This window comes from Pipistrellus hanaki (genome assembly GCF_964339955.1).
Source record: "Pipistrellus hanaki genome assembly, chromosome: 18".
NCBI lineage: Eukaryota > Metazoa > Chordata > Mammalia > Chiroptera > Vespertilionidae > Pipistrellus > Pipistrellus hanaki.
In genome coordinates, this window is record NC_140520.1 from 21296197 (window position 1) to 21316558 (window position 20362).

Consider the following 20362-nt stretch of genomic DNA (forward strand, 5'->3'; position numbering starts at 1 on the left):
ACATAGAAATGACATATTTTTCTACAGTAAAGGGAACCATAAGTAATGTCCTAAAACAATTTATAGGCTGAGAAAAATGACACAAAGTTTTAATGTAACTGATATATAAAAAAGGCTCAAGAAAGTTGTAAGAAAAAGATAACCAATTACCTAGGAAATTGTACAAAGAATATGAGAGAGCAATTCAAAGGAAAGTAAATACATATGGCTAATAAATGTGTGACACAATGCTAACATTCAGAGAAATGCAAATTAAAGCAATAAATAGGACTCATTTTTCAGATTGGCCGACACTTAAGGCTCCTAATACCCACCAACTGAGAGGATGTGGAGGAAGAGGTATTTGTGAATTTTTGATGGGGTATTTGGTGGATTGCTACAACCTTTGGGGGAATCAATACTGACAAATACACATTCTCTTGACCCTCTAAGCCAGGGGTCTTCAAACTACGGCCCGTGGGCCACATGCAGCCCCCAGAGGAGTCTGATCCGGCCCGCCAGGTTTTTTGGGCAGTGAGCGCAGCCGAGGTGTTACAGTAGGAATTAGTAGTTCATATAGTCCGGCCCTCCAGCTCTCTGAGGGACCGTGATCTGGCCCCCACTTTAAAAAGTTTGAAGACCCCTGCTCTAAGCCCATTGTTGAGATACCTAAAGCATAACTTAATTAACATAACTTTGTGATTTAAAGTAAAACTTAAAAAAAAATTCCTGAAATTGCTGATGGGCATGGCTCAGTGGCTGAGTATCACCCATGAACCAGGAGGTCACAGTTTGATTCCCAGTCACCTACTGCAATTGACAGACCAGTTGGCAGGGATGTAGCATGTAAGAGTGTGTTTATTTCAGCCTGTGTTCACAGCAACACAAACAAAAGCAAACACACAACAGGAGGGAGATCAGTGCAGTGTTGCGTAGCTGTGGTTCTGTGCATGTGTTTGAAAGAATTAAATCTGTGTTGGTCCTGGAGGGACCTTCCTAATGTGCTTTAATTAAGAAAAGCAAGCTACAGAGTAATCTGTAGAGCAGGATCCCATTTGTGAAAACAAATAACAGAACACTATATGTAAGCTGAATGTGCGTGGAGGATGATGGGAAGCATATATGATAGGCTGTAAACACGGCAGGATGGGAATGCAGTGAGGGGAAAGGAGACTTTTTCTTTATACAACTTTGTATTGCTTGACTATTACTTATTCCTAACACACAGTGCTGTTCTAATTTAAAATTTTACAAGTAAAACTTAAAAACTTAAAAAGTCCTTGAAAATTGCCCTACTGGCATGGCTCAGTGGTTGAGTATCCATTTATGAACCAGGAGGTCACGGTTTGATTCCCGCTCAGCACATGCCTGGGTTGCAGGCTTGATCCCCAGTGTGGGGCATGCAGGAGGCAGCCAATCTCTCATCATTGATGTTTCTATCTCTCTGAAAATCAATAGAGATTTTCAGAGAGATAGAAAATTTCTTGCATTGTACTGTCTCTTTTTTTTTTTTTTTTGTCTTTGAAATTTAAGGACTGATTGGGACACTTTCTGCTTTTTTCTGTCCATACTGTTGCTGAAACCAGCTGAAAACCAGTTCCTTGCTGCCCTGTGGGTGGCTGTTCTGCCTCCTCCCAAGGGCTTTGCATCATGCATAGAACAAAGCCCTGTGATTAACACCACCTGCTATACCTGTTGGTTCACCCATTTCTTACTTTAGTGATCATTTATAGCTCAGTGGTATACTTTCTTTGAATTCTGGCTTTGAGTAAGAAATGGGTGTTCTGCCACCTCCCAAGTGTTAGCGTTGTTGTTGTCAACTCTGACCTAATTCATCCTAGGCCAGGCAGGCAGACAGACACCTTCTGGAATCGCCCTCAGGTAGCCAGAAGGCCTGATTGGAAAGTGTTCCTTGGAGGTCTACTCTCCAAGAACAGACCAACCTGGCCTGACACTGCCTAATAGGGCATTTTCGTGGGCATGGTGCCCAAGCTGCCAGCCAGGTGGGTGATCCTCAGCTAATAAGGTGACTGTCCTTGGTCCTACCCCCTGAGCTGTGCGCTAATGAGTCTGGACTGACATTGGAGACCTCTAGCTGAGAATGGACTTGTTCTGCAAAGGGTTCTCATACTTCAGGTCTCAGAAGGACTTGTCTTTTAAGGAAGTCTTATAGGACCACGTGGGCGGGCCCTCAAACCTTACTTTCCTCTCTGAGTACCTGTTTGTTTGGTTAAGTTATTTATGATGTCTTTCCTTCCCCCCCCCCCCCCCCCCCCGACTGGATGGTAGGCTACCTGAGGTCAGAGAGTTCCTCTTACAATATGCTCTGCACAGCATAGTGCTTTGGGCAGAGCTGGTGTATTCGAGGATTTGGGTTGTGCCTTGAGCTGTATTCCTAGACAGCAGGGCCTGTGGCAGGAGGCTGGGCAGTGGGGGAGGCTCCTTTCTCGGCCCCTCAGAGTGAAGTGAACCCAGGAACAGCTGAGGGGAAGGAGAAGCTGGGTCCTCAGCTTCCAAGCACCACAGAAGTTCGCCTGTTAAAATGCCCATGTTACCCCTTCTCATTGCAAGCCGAAAGGAGAGAGTTGAGAACCCTTAGCTGGACCGCTTTGTCTGATTGGTGGCCCAGGCTGGGCCCTGCGGGAGGCTCCTGGTCCACGCCGCCTTCCCTAGGTCTGGCTCTCTAAGCCCAAGGGGATCTGCTCAGTGGATTTCAAGACCCCACCAGAACTCCGTTTTGAGGAGGTCCGAGTCCGGGGGCAAAGTGCAGGGGAGAGATGTAAGTGGCCGTAGCTGTGCCCGGGTATCCAGAGGGAAGAGCTCATCTGGTGCAGCCCAAGGGCTATACGCAGGGGTCTTCAAACTACGGCCCGCGGGCCACATGCGGCCCGCAGAGGAGTCTGATCCTGCCCGCCAGGTTTTTTGGGCAGTGAGCGCAGCCGAGGTGTTACAGTAGGAATTAGTAGTTCATATAGTCCGGCCCTCCAGCTCTCTGAGGGACCGTGATCTGGCCCCCACTTTAAAAAGTTTGAGGACCCCTGGATAGACTGAACAGATGCACGTTGAACCGAATGAGCTGATGCAGCATTGGCAGGTACACATTCTTCACACCAGATGTCTTTTCTCAACCTTTCTCTACCCGAAGCCAACCCGGGGTGTGACTGAGGGGTATCAACAGGGTGAGTGTTAGAGACAGCCTGAGCCCAGCCAGAGCTCTGTTGTCAGCTGCTCTGAATTCATATATTCTTCTAAATTCTTCCCGACTACACCAGAGTAGGTTGCTTCTCAAACCCTACTCACTACACTAACTGTTGGGTCTAAGCCCCTCTGCCTGGGGCTGGACCTCCTAGGACGCCGGGTACTAGATAGAGAAGCCATGAGAAGTTGTGGGTATATACAAATGAGTCTTTATTGCAGAAGCCAGTGGCCATAAGCCATTAGACAAAATAGTTGTTCACTGCAAAGTCCGTATAGGGAGCTGTACACTGGCTGATAAATACCAGTACATATCTTTCCTACATAGTAGCATTCATCTCTGTCCCCACAGCTATTATCTGGGGAGCTCCAAGCTGCCTCTAGACATATAGCTTTGCATAGCAATAGTGCCTGAGCCCGCCCTTAGAGCTTAGTAGCCTCTTCTGCCTCCTTGGCTCAGCAGATTCTCCTGTCTCCCCTGCCCCAGCACATTGACTGGTTAACATGGCAGCTATATCTGAGCTCTCTCTGAGCTCTTAGCAGTACCATCTCAGCTCTCTAGCCTTTCTCCTCCTAGCCCATTGGCTGGTTAACAACATGTGTTCTACTCCTTAGACAAAGAAGGCTAGTTGCCAGCAATGACATCAATCATTTGGCTATAGAATGGCACAGTATACCGTGAGATCGCTGTGACCTTGCAGCTGTTTGTGGTATCTTAGCTTTGAACATTTAAGATTCCCTTGTTTGGAGTGGCCTTGGCCATTCAGCAAACTATCAACAAGGCCTCCACACTCTGAGTGGCCTTGGCTGTCTGGCAACTCTGCTTCATGGCATGAAAAGAGCAACCTGATCGCACGTTCCCTGGCACCTCCATGGGAGCCAGCTACAGAGGGTAGAGCCTAACCCAAGAGTACAGGTTCAGGAATAGGAGCCTGCTTCTATGCCAGGCACCACCACGGGCTTTCTGTGTCACCTTGGAGGAGGTGGGTGGAAGGAGGATTCTGCTGGGATCAGCTGTCCCCCCAAGGAGCGTACGCCTCCCTCAGGGGATGCCGGAGGATCAGGTCAGCAACACCTGTCTTTACAGATGTGAGCTTGGTTCAGTATTTTTTTTTTTTTAAAGAACTAAGAATAACAGCCCATATAACCTACTTCCCCGGTTTGATTGGTATGGCCCACTTTCTTCAAAGTTATTCCATCAGAGGGATTTCATTTATAAAGCGCCTTGCTGCCGAGGTCGTGCGCCCCGGTTATGAGCCGTGTGTGTCAACGTTGCGGAAATAAAATTTGTACCCCCTGGACCACTGCAGACTGGCTTGATTCTGGGCTGAGTGGAAATAGAGCCTGCACATGTCAAATTCCTTTCTAAAGGACGTGCTGTTCATAGGGTGCTTGGAGGAAGTGAAGCTACTCCAGACACTCTCTCTCCTCAAAGGGTGTCCTGTCGAGCCACCAATTTGGTAACACTGCCAGGGCTGGCATATACAATGTCAGTCTTTGAGTGTGTAGGCTTTCTTGGTTGCTATTAATTACTCTTTATCAGAGCTCTTGAGATGTGGATTCAGGAAGACCTTGGCAATATTGTGGGTTCGAACCCAGACCATTAGAATAAAGTGAGTATCGCAATAAATATTTTAAAGTTTTTTGCTGGCGGAGGGTCTACATCGTAATGTAGGTTGAGAACCGCTAGCAGGGTCACCTAAGACCATCGGAAAACACAGATATTTACATTATGAACCACTGGACTAGACTGTCTCCAGTGAGAGCCACCCAGTTCTGGCTGGAATAGGAGTCTCGGCCCTTGGGTGATCATGACCGTGAACAGAGTCATGTTCCTGGTTGTGGGTAAAGATCTTTGAAGTCAAGCGACGTGGGTTCGAGCCTTAGCTCTGTTTGACTACTTGCATGCAGCTTGGCATCTATGAGCTCGGTTTCCTCATCCATAAAATGGGAGTGATAGTGACATCTTCACTGGCTCATTATGAGGACTAAAAGAAGTCAGGAGAAATCTCAGCACATTTGCCCTCACAACCCCCCCCTGCCCCCCCCCCCCCCCCCACACACACACACCCGCAAAAAGAAGCATCCAAGGCTGCATAGGATTTTCTGAGGGCAGATCCGCTGGACATAGCGGTGGCTTACTGACCCCATGTTCCCTCATTTGCTTTCTTCTCTCATGCAGAGAGAAAGAAAGCAAGACGGAGTCTTCCAGGGCTGGGCGGTTTGCTGAGAATTCCAACACTGGCCTGTTAGTCTAATCATAACACAGTTCTTCTTGGAAACAAACATAGCAACAGCAGTTATATCTTACTCTTAATGCCTAATTGGCTGTAAACTGGCTTTTACTAAGTTATTTCCATCGACCTTGTGGAGCATTGTGCGTTTTGCTTATCTCGGCGTCCTTCTGCAGCCCACATCCTGCCTTTATTAGGGAAGAAGCCAATTAGATGTGCTGGCCTTGCGGGTGCCCTGGGTGCTCCAGCCATCCCCGCACAGGGCCCAGGGCCGGGACGATACTGTGAGCCACCTGCTCCTCAGTATCCCTCCCCTCTCCCACCGGAGTCTCTGGCCTTGACTCTTCCTCTGAGTTCTGCTCTAATTCTCCTTCCCCACTCCGTGGCCTCTTCTGGCTTCTGGAGTCATCAGTCCTTCCCGGGCTCTGAGCTTGATTGTGCCCTCCTTTGCTTCTTATCCCTGCAGCTCGGAGGACTGTCCCCCTTTCCTCTTCTTTTCTTTTTTAAAATATATTTTTATTGACTTCAGAGAGGAAGGGAGAGAGAAAGAGAGATAGAAACATCAGTGATGAGAGAGAATCATTGATTGGCTGCCTCCCGCATGCCCGCTATTGGGGATCGAGTCCACACCCCGGGCATGTGCCCTGACCAGGAATCCAACTGTGACCTCCAGGTTCACAGGTTGATGTTCAACCACTGAGCCATACCAGCCAGGCCCCCTTTCCTCTTAAGCCACTCATCCATCTCCCAGTAAGTCCCTCAGCGCCTGTAGAGCCATCCCAGTACTACTGTGTTCGATGTGAGCTGGATGCAGAGGAACAAGCCAGGTACTGCCACACTGCTGTGTCACTGTAGGGCAGGGTGGGGAACCATCAGCCCGTGGGCCATATAAGGCCTAACAAATCATTTGGTTTGGGCCTGCCAAGATATTAGGGTGGGTTAATTAAATGTTTGACCAGCTAGAGCAGTATAATTTTTAAGTTAGTAATTTTGTATGGCCCACTAATGATGTTAAAAATATCCAGCCGAAACCTGTTTGGCTCAGTGGATAGAGCATTGGTCAGTGGACTGAAAGGTCCCAGGTTCGATTCCGGTCAAGGGCATGTACATTGGTTGCGGGCACATCCCTGGTGTGGGTTGTGCAGGAGGCAGCTGGTTAATGTCTCTCTCTCATCGATGTTTCTAGCTCTCTATCTCTCTTGATCTCTGTAAAAAATCAATAAAATATAATATAATAAAATAAAATAAAAATATCCAAATGGCCCTTGGCAGAATAAAGATTCCCTACCCCTGCTGTAGAAACTGATAACTTCCATCTGCCCTGATGCAGAAGCTGCCTTTCCAGGAGCCCAGCTTTTCCTCAAAACTTGCCCCTCACTGTGTTTTTCCAACGCACTGAAGCTTAAATCCTTCTGCAGGGCCAGGCTCAGCGTAGGCATGTCAGATGCCCGGTCATCTTGGGGAGGGGGTGGGAGGAGGGCTGAACCTGTTGCTATGGCAGCACCCAGCTGAGATCCTGAACCCATTTCACTCCCAGGAGATTTCAGGGTGAATCAATCTCACCCACTCCCTTCTCCTCCCTCTCCTTCCCTCCCCACACCCTTCTGTCATCCTTCCTCCTCCCCACTCAACCTCCTTCCTCAGATTTCTCTATTTTCTGGATACATCAGCACAGTAACTGAGGCTACCCATGGCGACTTCTTGTTTTTCCCTAGTCTCCAAGTAGTTCTCAGGTTTTAGCAAGCATTGCCTGAAGGGCTTGCTAAAACAAAGATTGCTGAGTTGACTCTATAGATATGTTGTGACCTTGTCCTGAATATCAGAGTGTTGGCCTAGGAAAGTGTATACTCTCCAGACTAAATAGATTGTCAGGATTTAGCCAAGAGAATGGTTTGGAGTTGAGTCTGTCTGAACGTGGGGATTAAGAAGATCTCAGAGCAAGCCTGAAATACCCCTGGGGCACCAGTCAGAGGGAGCAGCCCTTGCTGGGCAACCAGGGAGTGCATTCATCCAGAAGGGGCGTCATTAAAGCCTTGAATGGCTGGGATTTTTGACAATGTGCATGCATTGTTATTAATTTTTTGGGGGGAGGGGGATTTTCAGGATTGAGTCTTAAAAGCATTCCTAGCTGAGAGAACATCTCTATCCCACAAAGCTTATGGGGGTAGAACCCCCAGCCTGGGACCTAGTGTTTCAAGCTTAGCTTTGGTATTGAGAGAATCAGAGTCACCTTCCTTGAAAGGTACCTTTTTCTCCCATCACCTTTCTGCCCAAATGCCATCTGGCTGATGCAGTCAGCATTACCTAGGTGTTTCCTAGCAGTGCCCACCACACAGAAAAGCTGTGCTTTCTGCCCCACCCCCACCCCAAAAGGACTGTCCCCTCTCTCTTTGATACCACCCCCTTTCCTGGTAGATGTGGGTCTCTGTTCTTATTCCGAGACCAGGGGGTGCTCTCTTAGTCTTTGTCTGGGGTCCTATTGTATCCACCTTGGTGCTGAGTGTAGAGTCTGCCTGCCAGAGACCCAGCCTCACAGATGCAACTGTAGCTGGATGCGGCGTCAGAATGAACCATCCTTTTCCTGAACTCATCAGAGATAAGAGAGATGGAGCCCCTCTTCTTCCGGAGAGGATGAGAGAATGAAGTTCTCTGTGGCAACACACCCCTGGGAAGGGCTTACTAAGTGAGAACCACTGATGCCCCTCTCGTCATTCACTCACTCGGCCCTTTTGTTGATGAGCACATCCTCTAAACATTTAATTAGCTCTGAGAAGTCCTCTTTTTCATCACCTTCTCCTTCTTGTTTCCTTTCTGTTTGCTTTAAATTGGAGACATACATTGAGCTTATTACCACATTTATTGATTCATTCAGCGACCATTTGGTGAGCACCTACAGAGAGCTAAGTTGGGTTCCGGAGCAGATGCTCAGACAAATAACTTATTGCTTGTCCTTGAGGGGTGTCAAGGTTACACCCAGGCAAAGCAGTGGTCACGGCACAGAGTTGAGAGATCTGGTAGCATCCTGTACGGGGATATGAGAATGACTGGCTCTGGGAAAGCTTCCTAGCAAAGGGTTAATCAGGGTCTGCATAATCAGAGTGGAAAGGTGGAGAAGGTGTTCCAAGCAGTGGGAACAACATAGCAGAGGCACAGAGATATGAAGGATCGCAGCATAGGAGACGATTACAGGTGGGGTGTGGCTTGGTGAGTTGGTTCACCGAGAGGCTGAGGCTGTGGGATGAACTAGACTAGAGAGTTGAGGCTGGGGTTGGCCTGGGTAGGAGACTGAGCAGGGCAGCCACCAGAGGGTTTAAGCAGAGTAGAAAAGGGGCAGATAAATTGGTTAGAAAGGACAACTTTCCCCTGTTCTGAAGACTGAAGCCAGTGGTGAGAGGAAATCACTTGTCCCACTTTACCAGATCACCCTGGCAACGGAATGGCTGTTGCACTACTGGCCAGGGAACTTGCTGTGACAGTCTTTCAGCCTTATCAGACATCCAGGGCAGAGGAGGAGCCACTGAGGAGAGGCGCAGACATCAAAGGATGGGAACAGTGTGACATCTGGAGAGTTACCCTGTGAGATTGGTCAGAAACTATTTCCTCCCCTGACTGTTGTAAATACAGTCAGTCCTCCGTATCTGTGGGGTTTGCGTCTGCAGTCAATCGACCTCAGATCAGAAATCTTTGAGGGGGAAAAAAATCCCCGGAAGTTCTAAAGAGCATAACTTGAATTTGCCACCTGCCGAGCACCAGTCTGAATCCATGGGAATGGAGTGATGTGTAGGCATGACCTGCTGTGCCCATACGCAGACATAGGTTATATGCAAACACTGTGCCATTGGATAGAAGGGACTTGAGCATCTGAGGAACTTGGTATCCACAGGGGTCCTGGAACCAATCCCCCCATGGGTACCAAGGATTGACTGTACCTGCATTCATAGCTCTGTTTTCAAATATGTCCCAAGTTAAAACATTATTTCTGTTCTCCCACCCACCATACAAGGGGCAACACAAGGTGTTGTTTTGAGAAGTCAAACGTGGTTTGGATTTGGGGTCTACATTATCCTGATTGTGGTTACTCTGGGCAAGTTTCCCTAGCTTTTCTGAGCCTGGATTTTATTGTTTAACACATAAACTAACAATTGCATCTCTCTCACACATGGTTATGAAGATAAGAATTCATGCTGGTTTGGTGGCCAGCATAAGAAGTGCTTTAACAGGTGGAAGCCCTGATTATTTTTCCTCCTCAGATACATGGGAACCTTAAGATACAACTCACAGGAAAATATTTAGATAAGGATGATTTCATCAGGTTCTCTTAGTGCTTCCTGAAACAGGTGTAACCTGCCATCCAACAGTTTATATGCATCCCCTTGTCAGTCATCTGCCATCTTTGATCTCAGTATCTTCCACCCTAATGCATAGCAAAGAAAGTTGTACAAAGAATGGTAAAACACCTGGAAGGGACTATTTCCATGGTGCCCAGAATGGAGAAACAGTGATCATTATTTTATTATCTCTATTCTATTTCAACCTCATTATACTCCCAAACCAATGGGAATGCTTAGTTGAAATGAATATTGTGTACCTTAAGGGAAAGACAAAGGACCAAGATAAATTTCTAAGCAGAGTGAACAAGACAGGAGAAATGAAGAGATACAAGTGAAGAGGAGGGTTTAGTGGAGTCATCAAATCAGAATCTGAGCATCAGAGTCCCGAGAGAGGAGAAGCAGTGAGAAATGTGGGTCTGAGTGGGAAGGCACCCCACATCTGCTGTCTGATGTAGGCACCTACCCAAGTGAGGAATTCCCTCCTCGGTGTCCCTGACAGATGGTCATCTGGCACAGTGATTTCCATTCTTGTTCCTATCATGGCACACATAGAAAATAACATTTGTATAACACTAGGGTAAATGGACAGGACTGCTCACACATGGAGGTGAGCAGCCTGGGGACTCTGGTTGTGCCAGGCTCAGCCAGCGGCTGTCACAGGTGAATGGAACAGTATCTTGGGTGCACTTGGAGCCCAGCGTGCTTTGAGAAACTGGTCCAGCAGGACCAATGGAGAGCCTCCCCCAGCGTACTTGCAGGCAGTCGGGTGATAAATAGGCATGTAGAACTGGGCATTTCATTATCACCATCAGTACCGATGCACATTTACTGAGCATGCTTTCCAGAGATCTGTCTTGGATTCTGAAGATACAGAATCTCACATGCCATGGTTTCTTGCTTTCAAGCATTCTAAGGAATAAGTGTGCTCCTTGTGGCCACAAAATAAATGAAGCTAACTGGCCTGGAGCTCCTCCAGGCATTACTAGAGTGAACAGAAATAAAATATGCAATTCTGTCTTTGAGAAACATTCAACTCTAATGGGAAGGTAAGACCAATATGTGAGAGACAGAAGACCTATAAAGGAGGTGTATAAATAAGCATAAATAAAAACTCAAGTGCAGCACTTAATGTTCCATTTTTTTTAATGTTCCATTTTTTACGATAGGTATTTATACTCATAATTTTGTCTTATAGATGCCAAGGCTCTTGAGGACTGCTTTCCTTTCTTATTCATCTTGAGTAGAATGTACACTCAGAGTTTTGAATGGATGTGTATGCTGCTGCGGGGTGAGCCTGAGTGCCAGGGAATTCCAAGTGGAGTAAAGTGCTATGCTTAGGGGAAGCCTTGCAGAGCTGAGCAGTGTTTTCCAGTAGGAGAGAGCTCACAGTTTGGCAGAGGGAGGGGGATACACAGGGAAGAGGGACGAGCTCATGGAGAGTGAACAAGTCCAAACAGACATTTAGGCCCCTATTCAGGTGGTGCTCCTCCTTGTCTTGCCTTACTTCTGCTGACAGCAAATCTCTGTGGTCTCATCATTCCTTCTCCTTGGACTCTTTCTCTCTTGATTGGGCAATCTAAACCCTCCTCCTACTTCAAGTCCAGGTGGAGGTACAACCCAGGAAACCTTCCATGACACTTTTAGCCTTCCTCCTTTCTTAAGTCAGATGGCAGTGTTCACAGGTCTGAGCTCCATGCTCTGAACCTTTAGAAGAAGTGAGAGACTTCATTAAAATAGGTCTGCAACTTGAGGTAGCTTCCAAATGAGATCATGAGGTTAGACTAATTATCTACAATCTAGTACTCTAAGTGTGGAATAGTGGTGTAGAATAGAGGGGCTGTGCAGAGTGGATTGGGGGCCAGGAGTCCTGCATGCTAGTTCTGTTTCTGAAGGCAGCTAGTAGAGTACCTTTCTGTAATCACTTAGCTTCCATCCTCAGTTCTTCATCTGTAAAATGAAGGTTTTGTGCATTTCTTCTGGCTCTGTAATCTACAAGATGAGGAAGGTTAGAATAGTCATATTAGACTGACTGGAAAATAGTGATTGGTTTTCTGGAAAGGGCAGGGACCAATGGAGAAGCCGTAGATGATGATAACTAGAATGATTAGTCTGTGAGGACCATGGGATAGGGTGGAGAACCAGTTAGGCACTGGTTGAAGACTTGTTGCCCTAGTCTCATAGGCAGTTTTTCTAGAATACAACAAACCCTACACAAAGCCCTCCTGGTGTAGAGGGTCTGTCAGCCTCATGTACCCTTTGTCCCTGGGTCTCAAAGGAAGGGTCTTCTCACCTGTAATTCTTTGAGCTCTTCTGGTGACTGACTTTCTTGAAAGAGTATGTCAAGTCTCTCATCAGCAAGCCCTGTGAACGGGCAGAGGGTGTTTTAGCCAGTCATCATAGGATGCATCCTCTTTAACTTCCTCTTTAAGTCATCTACTTTAGCCAACCTGCATTTATGGTGGTGTCAGAGCAATGCACTTGCCATTCCCCAAAGCAGAGCAGCCTCCCTGCCTGGATGGTTCGCTGTAGGTCAGCTGTCCTGGCTTCCCAGTGGCCCCAGGAATCGCTGCCTCCTCAGCATCCTGGGCTGCAGTTGAAGGGCAGAGGGACCTGGTCTTTGATTTTTTTTTTTCTAATTTTTTTTTTTGTCTCTGACCATAAAAAACAAATGAACAAAAAACAATTCCTGCAGAAAAGTTGCAAAATACAGAAAAGTATATATATAAAAAAAAATGATAATCACGTATTTCAAACACTCCCCACCCCCGTTATCACTGTTAACATTTTTCACTATTTTGACTAAAAAAGGATTTTCTCTTAAAATTCATACAAGATCCTGAACTATATAAACAAATTATTCTTAGGGGACATTTTTGAATATTTCATTAGCAAAAATGCTCAGGCATACACAAATGTAGAGAGGACAGAATATCGAGTCTCTGACCCAAACCCAGCTTCAGCAGGTACAAGACTTTTGAAGGGAGCTCTTATCTCCATGTTGGGCCAGAGCTCAGAAAGGGGGGTAGGAGGATGAACATGCATAACGATGACCTTGGACTTGGTAGGATTTAACCAAAGCAATCCTGAGCACAGCAGGACCCTGACTCCTGTGGGTTTTGAGGCACTGGCTTATGTGGACATGGTCATGATGACCTTTCTGGTTCCCTGTGGCTCTGCCGACCCTCTCTGTTTGATATTTGCTCTTGAGTCATCTTGCCAGGAGTGTAGATAGGTCTTCACTTACATCTGTGCCCAGCACCCGTGGAGATCACCGCCCACGACTGGGATGGGGCAGTGCTTGCCTCTGATTCTGAGCTGAGCTCCTGGCCTGGAGCTCCTGCCGCAGTCTCACGAGTATCAGACTGCTGCCTGTGGACAAGGGTGGGAGAGCCATCTTCCCCTGTCACACTGGTTTTGCTCTCTTTTCCCACTGCAAAGAGGTGGGGGGAGGGGAGGTGCGGTAATTGATGGTGAAATGTTCCACAGGAAGTTACCCCTGGAGGTGCTTTTGCATCTGGATGAAGACACTGATGCCTCCTCAGTGACAGTCACTGATGTCAGGGAATAGGCAGCTGCTGGCCATCAAGTCTGGGAACAAGCAACTTTTCTGAAGAAGGTGTGGAGGGCCCTGATTCCTGATTACTTATCTCCCCTGGTGAAGCTTGTTTGTATGGGGAGACTTAGCGGGTCTATTACACACACTCGGGGATCTGAGACATGATGAAATGCTCTGCCTCAGGACTGCCAGGTTCAGCTCCTTGCTGGGTGGCAGCAGGTGGCTGAGTTCCACTCTATTTTCTCTCCATGGCTCCTTCACCCTCTTTCTTGCTGGAGGGCTGGGAAAACAGCTCTCATTTTCTGGCTGCCACATCCTAGCGCCGGCTTTCCTGTTTGTTTTTGTTCTCCCCTAGAAGCTGGTAATAGTCTAGGAGGATTGTTTTTGAAGAGTCCGGGGTTCTCCAGAAGTGGACTCGGGTCTGTTCCAGGTCACTTTCCCTGGTTGGGCCTCAGTTTCCTGTTCCACCAGGTGACGGGTTGTATAGTGTGTTCTCTTCACCTTCCAAGATCATGGCTAGACTGCCTGGTGTGCTGGGAGCCAGGTTGGGTGTTCCACAGGCCTTTACTTGCCCAGTGTTGTGTGGTGCACCATACATTGTCCCCTTCCTAAAACCTGGGTGTGGGCAGAGGAGTTCAAGTGGCTATGCCTTGGAAATATCATCCAACTGTGTGATGCAGGGGCTGGGTGTTGGCTGCCGTCAAAGCATCAAAGGTTGATCAAAACCCTGATGAGACAGGGATGCCATGCCTTAAGTCAGATTTCTGACAAATTGATTTGGGGGCAGAGATTCTTGTGGCAATGATTTATTGAGAAATTAAGAGGGACTTGTAAGGGTACTAGGCGAAGTTTCGTTTCCATGTTTGTAACCTCCAACCTGATCCCATTGATAGCTCCAGAGTGTGGATTATACCCCAGAGGCTGTCCCACTCAGAGGCAAAGGGGCTAGGCCTTTAATAGCCCCGCATCGGTTAGTTGTTGGGACAGGTCTCCCTCTTTTAGGCTGGCATACACTCATGATCATGTGCAGGTGAGCCCTTAGCTAACACGCATTACTGCTAGGGCAGTGGTCGGCAAACTCATTAGCCAACAGAGCCAAATATCAACAGTACAACGATTGAAATTTCTTTTGAGAGCCAATTTTTTTTTTTTTTAAACTTTAGCTTCTTCTAAAGCCACTTTTTCAAAATAGACTCTCCCAGGCTCTGGTATTTTGTGGAAGAGCCACACTCAAGGGACCAAAGAGCTGCATGTGGCTCACGAGCCAGTTTGCTGACCACGATGCTAGGGTTTGGATGCACCTACTGGGAAAGGGGACCTGAGCGGGTACAGCCCAGAGTTTGCCACAGGGGGTGAGTGCTGGACAGGGAAGGTGCAAGAGGGAGGAGGGGAAGGGCTGTTCTGAATGGGAGTCCTGAACAAAGAGGGAACGTGGATGACTCGGTGTACGCAGGGAGGTAGATGTACAGGCGAGATTTCTTGATTAGGCTGACCTAAGTCTGGATGAGGTCCCATTTGCCGATGGTAGATGGTACCTAGGAAGGGGCTTGCAGGTAGCCCGGGGGCATTTAGTTCAGTAGAACATCCACACGGGTCTGGTGGAGTTCATTCCAAAAGCCCTCCTCTCCTTTTTTTCCTTCTTCTATGCCCCCCACCTCTTGACACTTCTTAAACTTAACCTTTTCCTCCACTTTCACCTCCATATAAGCCTGTTCTCTCCATTTCTGGCCTCTGCTGTCTCCGTGAAGGTAGTTTCTTAGAGTCTCATGAGACTTCTTTCTCTAAAGCTTCACAAATGCTTTCTTGACCACGTGGGTGTGATCAGACACAGCTGCACATCAGCACACTCACCAGCTTAGTTTTGTAAATATTTGTGTGCTCCTCTCTTTAATGTGGATCCAATCGTGATACTGTTTTCCACGGGCCATGACCTGAAACAATTTGCTTTTCCTTTATCTCCAACGCCTAAAAGAGTGTCTGCCACACACTGGGTAGTCCACAGATTTGTTGAGGACAATGTGGCGTTCTGCTCTGAGCCACAGACTCCACGTCCCTTGGGTGGGAAAGGAGCTGTCGCAGTGGGAGCTGGAATGATGTGGGGGCCACAGGGAAGCAGGTGCCCGTGTGTGTTGCCCTTAGATGCAATTGCTGAATCTCTTCCCTATCTTCGGCTTCTGTGCCCCCAGCCCTTTGCCCTCTCTGTATTCTCTCTGTGGTGGCTGGCAGAGGCCTTGCACAGTTGTGTTTGCTAAAACATATGGCCTAGCCTCTTGGCAGCCATCCCTGAACCTGAGTGGTTTGGAATCCCAGAGATCTCTCTCTGAGGTGGAGCCAGAGGCCAGTTTGTTTTCCACCCACTTCCCAAGCCCCAGGACACTAGAGATTCTGGAGATACTTCTGGTTGTCACAACAGGAGGTGGGCATGCTACTGGCTTCTACTGGGTAGAGGCCAAGGATGCTGCTAATGCAACGACAGGGCAGACCCCACAATGAAGAGCTCTCCAGCCCAGACTGAGAACCCCGCTGTTACTCAGTCCAGGGCTTGCCAGCAGGTGCTGCCTTCAGTCTGGGGAACAGGTGGACCCCAGAAACCCTTCTTTTTCTTTTTTTTAAAAAAAAGGGGACCCTGGAATCAGAATCCTAATTTCAGTCCCAATTCAGTCAGCCTCGGGCCAGAGCTGCTCTGAAAGGCCTTCGTAGAGTCCTGCTGGTGCGGCCTCAGACCGGAGAACCTGGGACCCTTTCCTGATGCTGTCACCATCCCTCTCTTCCTCTTCCATCCTGCTCCCCCACCTTCTTCCAGCTCCCCCAGTCCCCCGAGATTAATGTGATAATTGCATTGTGCGCCTGTTTATGCAGGGAGTGGGTGCGCTCACCACCCCCAATCAGGCAGCTTCCCAGGGGAGCACGTTCCCTCTGGGGCAGGACTGGGACCCATTGAGCACGCCTGTGCAGGTGGGCTGCCCCCTCAACTGCCTTCTCTGTCTGTCACCACTCTGTCGCGTGCACATGTGCATGTGCATGTGTGTATCACTCAGGGATCGGCAGGTGAGACGGTGGGAAGCAGCCGGCCTGCCAGTCTGGGGGCTGTTCTGGGTTGGGCTGGGTGGGAGGGGAATCAACTTCTTCTATGACGAGGACATTGCTCACAAGGCATAGCACGTAGCATGCTTCTGTGATGGCTGGCACTCAGCAGATGCTCTGTGAGGGTGGGAAGGAGGTGGCTGGCCCTCTGTGTAGCTTTCTTTTCTGGTGCTCCACAGTAGAGATTGGGAAAGGTTCACTGCAAGACACTCCTGGGGCCAGAATCGTGCGAGATACCTTTGGAAAGCTGTGGGTCTCCTTCCCCAGGACCTTGCGCTCAGTCCGAGACCTCAGTGCCGCTGTCCCCTGTTTCTGAAGGAAGAGTGAGTCCTGAGGGGAAATAAAGTGTGGTGATCCTGCACCCCAGCCTCTTGTCAGAGTCACAGAAGCAGAGGGCGGCGGCATGGGATGCTGTGGAGAAGGAAGAAGAGGGAGAAATTCTCCCACCCCTTTTGGGGTACAGACATGCATGCCCCAGAGAGAATAGCCACAGCTGTCAATGTTTTTCTGCTTGGCGGCCCTGATTCTACCTCACGTGGTGCCGGGGCACTTGCTGCCTTGTGAGTTGTCGGTTTCGTTCTTGTTGAATCTCAGAAGACACTTCAGTAGTTATCTCTCCTACACTGGACAATTTTATGCTTGTTTTAATAATGATGAATCAGAAGGAGATTGAAGCTCTAATTAGCACCAGAAAGAGCCTCGCCTTTTTGGAGGAGGGAAGCGTGAAGTCCTCTGCTTGCCCCCTCGTGCGGAGGCATGTGACCTTGAGCACAGGGCCTGGATGTGTCATTGATCCACTGACAGGCAAGGTGATGTGAGGGTGAGGCCACCTGGGGAGGAAAGAGGGGAGGGAGAGGAGAAAGGTGTAGAGAGGGGGTGGCAAGTCTGTTAAAAGGGTTTGTGAGTAATCTCTGGGCTGTCAAGCTGTTTTCTCCAGAAGAACCTTTTAAGCTGTCAGTCATCTCTAACCCCCTCCTGGGCGTCATGCCGCTGGTGCTGGGGTCCTCCAAGATTTTCTTTTCCTCCCCATCTTGCCTTCCTCCTCTCTTGTTCATCCAATAGGCATATCCCAGTACCATAGTGGATGACTTTTTTCCTTTTTTAAGCAATTCAGACAGAGCTGCACAGATGGAGAGGGGGATATCAGAATGATTTTTTGGGGTATATTTCAAACATGAGCATCATCTTATTCAAATCATGGTTGTTTATTGATTAATTGAGTAACTATATGTGCCAAACACTTTGTTAGGTGCCAGGTACAGAAATGAGCAGACAGTCAAGGCTGTTGCCTTAGTGTATGTTATAGCAAAACCAAAACATTCTCACAAAACACTGAATAAAAAGACACTGTTTCTAGAAGAATTAGGAAGCAGGTTCCAGACTCGGGATGGGAGGGGTGTCCTTTTATCCCTGCATTTCACAGGCTCTACTTCCTGATATTATGGATTTTCCTTGAGAAAGGGGGTTTTATAATCAAGGAAATGTATAAAATGATAAAATAAACAAAGTTAATGCTCCTTTTTGGTGTGTGGGTCTTCCCACAGGCTCTGAGAGAAATATAATTTGCTGTGTTTCCCAGGTTTCTTTGGTTATAGAAGCCCATTTTCCACAGAACACATGAATAGCCTACTGACCTCAGGCAACAACTACACAATTTGGGGAACACTCTATAGCAAGCATGGCAAACTCAAAGGCTAACCCGGGCCAAATAAACGAGGCATGCGGCCCACGGGCTGCGAGTTTGACATGCTTGCTCTACAGCATCTCTGGCAAATAGTCACCCAACTGGAATTGCTTGAGCTCTCTTCACAATATAGCTCATTCACTCCTGGGCCCAAAGACACCTTAAAGGTCATAATGTCATCGCTGACACTAATGTTTATTGGCAACTGAACTCTGATCTGGGTGCTGGGAGCAGACTCGGTCCTTGCTGACATAGAGCGCTGAGGGGTACTGGTTAAGCCATAGAGTGAATGAAACCTGTTGGTTTTTTTCTGCCAGTGTGGCTCAGTGGTTGAGCATTGACCCATGAACCAAGAGGTCACCTGTTTGATTCCCAGTCAGGGCACATGCCTTTGTATTGGGCTCCATCCCCAGTAGGGGGCATGCAGGAGGCAGCCAATTGATGTTTCTCTCTTGTCAATATTTTTGTCTCTCTCCCTTCCTCTCTCTTTAAAATCAACAAAACATATTAAAAATCAAACATACTCGTTGGTCTGGGTATCATTGGTGAACCATCCTAGCTATTCAGTTCTACAAAGTATTGCCTTTATAACCATGAATAAAGACAGAGCTAGCTGGACTAAGATAGTTCGATCCATCCTGCAACTCACAGGAAGGCCCATGTCTCAACCATCTCAGAGAAAATGGTTTCCTAGGTCCTTGGTTGGCAAACTGTGGCTCTCAAACCACATGTGGCTCTTTTACCCTTTGAGGGTGGCTCTTCTACAAAATACCACAGCCTGGGCAAGTCTATTTTGAAGAAATGGCGTTAGAAGGAGTTTAAGTTTAAAAAGTTTGGCTCTCAAAAGAAATGTCAATCTTTGTACTGTTGATATTTGGCTCTGTTAACTAATGAGTTTGCCGACCACTATCTTAGGTCTATTAAAAGCCCTTGAGTCCCTTGACATCTAGTTCTTCATGTTTGAATCAGGGGCAGTTTTCTCGGAGGCCTGGCCCACGTCTTCCCTGCTTACACTACACTGGGCAGGCCTGGCCGACCCAAAGAATTACCTCTTATGCACTGGAATTAGCAAGTCCCAGCCTTTGTCCCATAGAGTGTTTGTTTTCAACTTTTATTTTGCTTCATTAGCACTCATCTCTCTCTGAACAGTGTAGGGGCACAACAAAAGGTACAAGTTTGGTGAAAGAGATTGCCTCAAAAGCTCATTCTAATGGGAAAATTTACTGTACGGTGATGGCTGCCATAATAACCAGTGGGAGGCTATAGTCTATGGACTGACATACTTGACTGGGAGGCAGAAATAAAATGAGATAACTTGGGGTAAAAATAAGGTGGAATGTCATACAAGTCCACAGGAAGCATGAGTTCAAGGAATCAAAATATGTTCTCAAAGCTTAGTGAAATGTACATCACAGAGACAAAGACTTTGCCATAGAAATACCAAGCTCAGAGCTTCGTTTCATTAATTGAGCCTGTGAATTTGAGGCACGGCATTTGACTTGGATGCCTTTTTCTCCAGTGAATTGGGGATAAAATACCTTTCCAGAAATTGAGTTTCAATCAAGTATTAACGATTTGGAGGGAATTTCAAAGCCCTGCCTATGTAAGATGCAATTCAAGGAGACTATTTAAAATATTTGGGGTTGATATCATGGGGAGGAAGAATCAAGGCGAAGCTTAGTTGAGAGGCTCAAGTGTTAGAGAGGGCTTTTCAAAATGCTCCCAAACTCCTACTAAGTTGTCCTGGCAAGAGTTGCTTCTGCTGGCTAAATTGTGTGGCGTAAAGTTCCCTCAGCCTCCACCATTCAAGGGCCTTGCCTTTACCTTGCGGAATAAGAGTCTAGAATATCAAGGATGAGAGTGGGTGGGGAGAGGTCAGTGGGGGGAAAGAGGAGGCATATGTAATACTTTCAACAATAAAGAATTTAAAGATAAGGAATCTAGAATATCATGCATTTTTCAGGTCACTGTGTGTTAGCATTCAAAAGAGAGCAAGGGATCGCTTTTCAAATTTAGATTTATTCATTGTTTTGTCCAGAGCCTTGCTGAGGCCAGGCCTGGGCCAGCTCTTCAATATGGGATTATGATGGAAGAAAGCAAGCCACAGTCCAGAGAGCCAGAGGTCAGGTCAAGGGCTGAGCAGGATGTTGATGGCCCTCATATCTTCCTATGTCAAGGCCGTGGCTAGCATCTATGGAATAGAGGAATGGACAGCCTGCCCCAGTCATTTTGAGCATTGGTCCAATTCAGAAAGCAGAAACTAAGAAGCCTTAGCATGAAACACTATGAAGCCAGCGAG

At 47.6% G+C, this 20362-nt stretch overlaps 1 protein-coding gene across 1 annotated transcript in view; it reads left to right on the forward strand.

The window, feature by feature from the left end:
- CACNA1E (calcium voltage-gated channel subunit alpha1 E) overlaps nt 1-20362 on the forward strand; it is a 370106-nt gene that overhangs the window by 226465 nt on the left and 123279 nt on the right. The window lies entirely within an intron of this gene.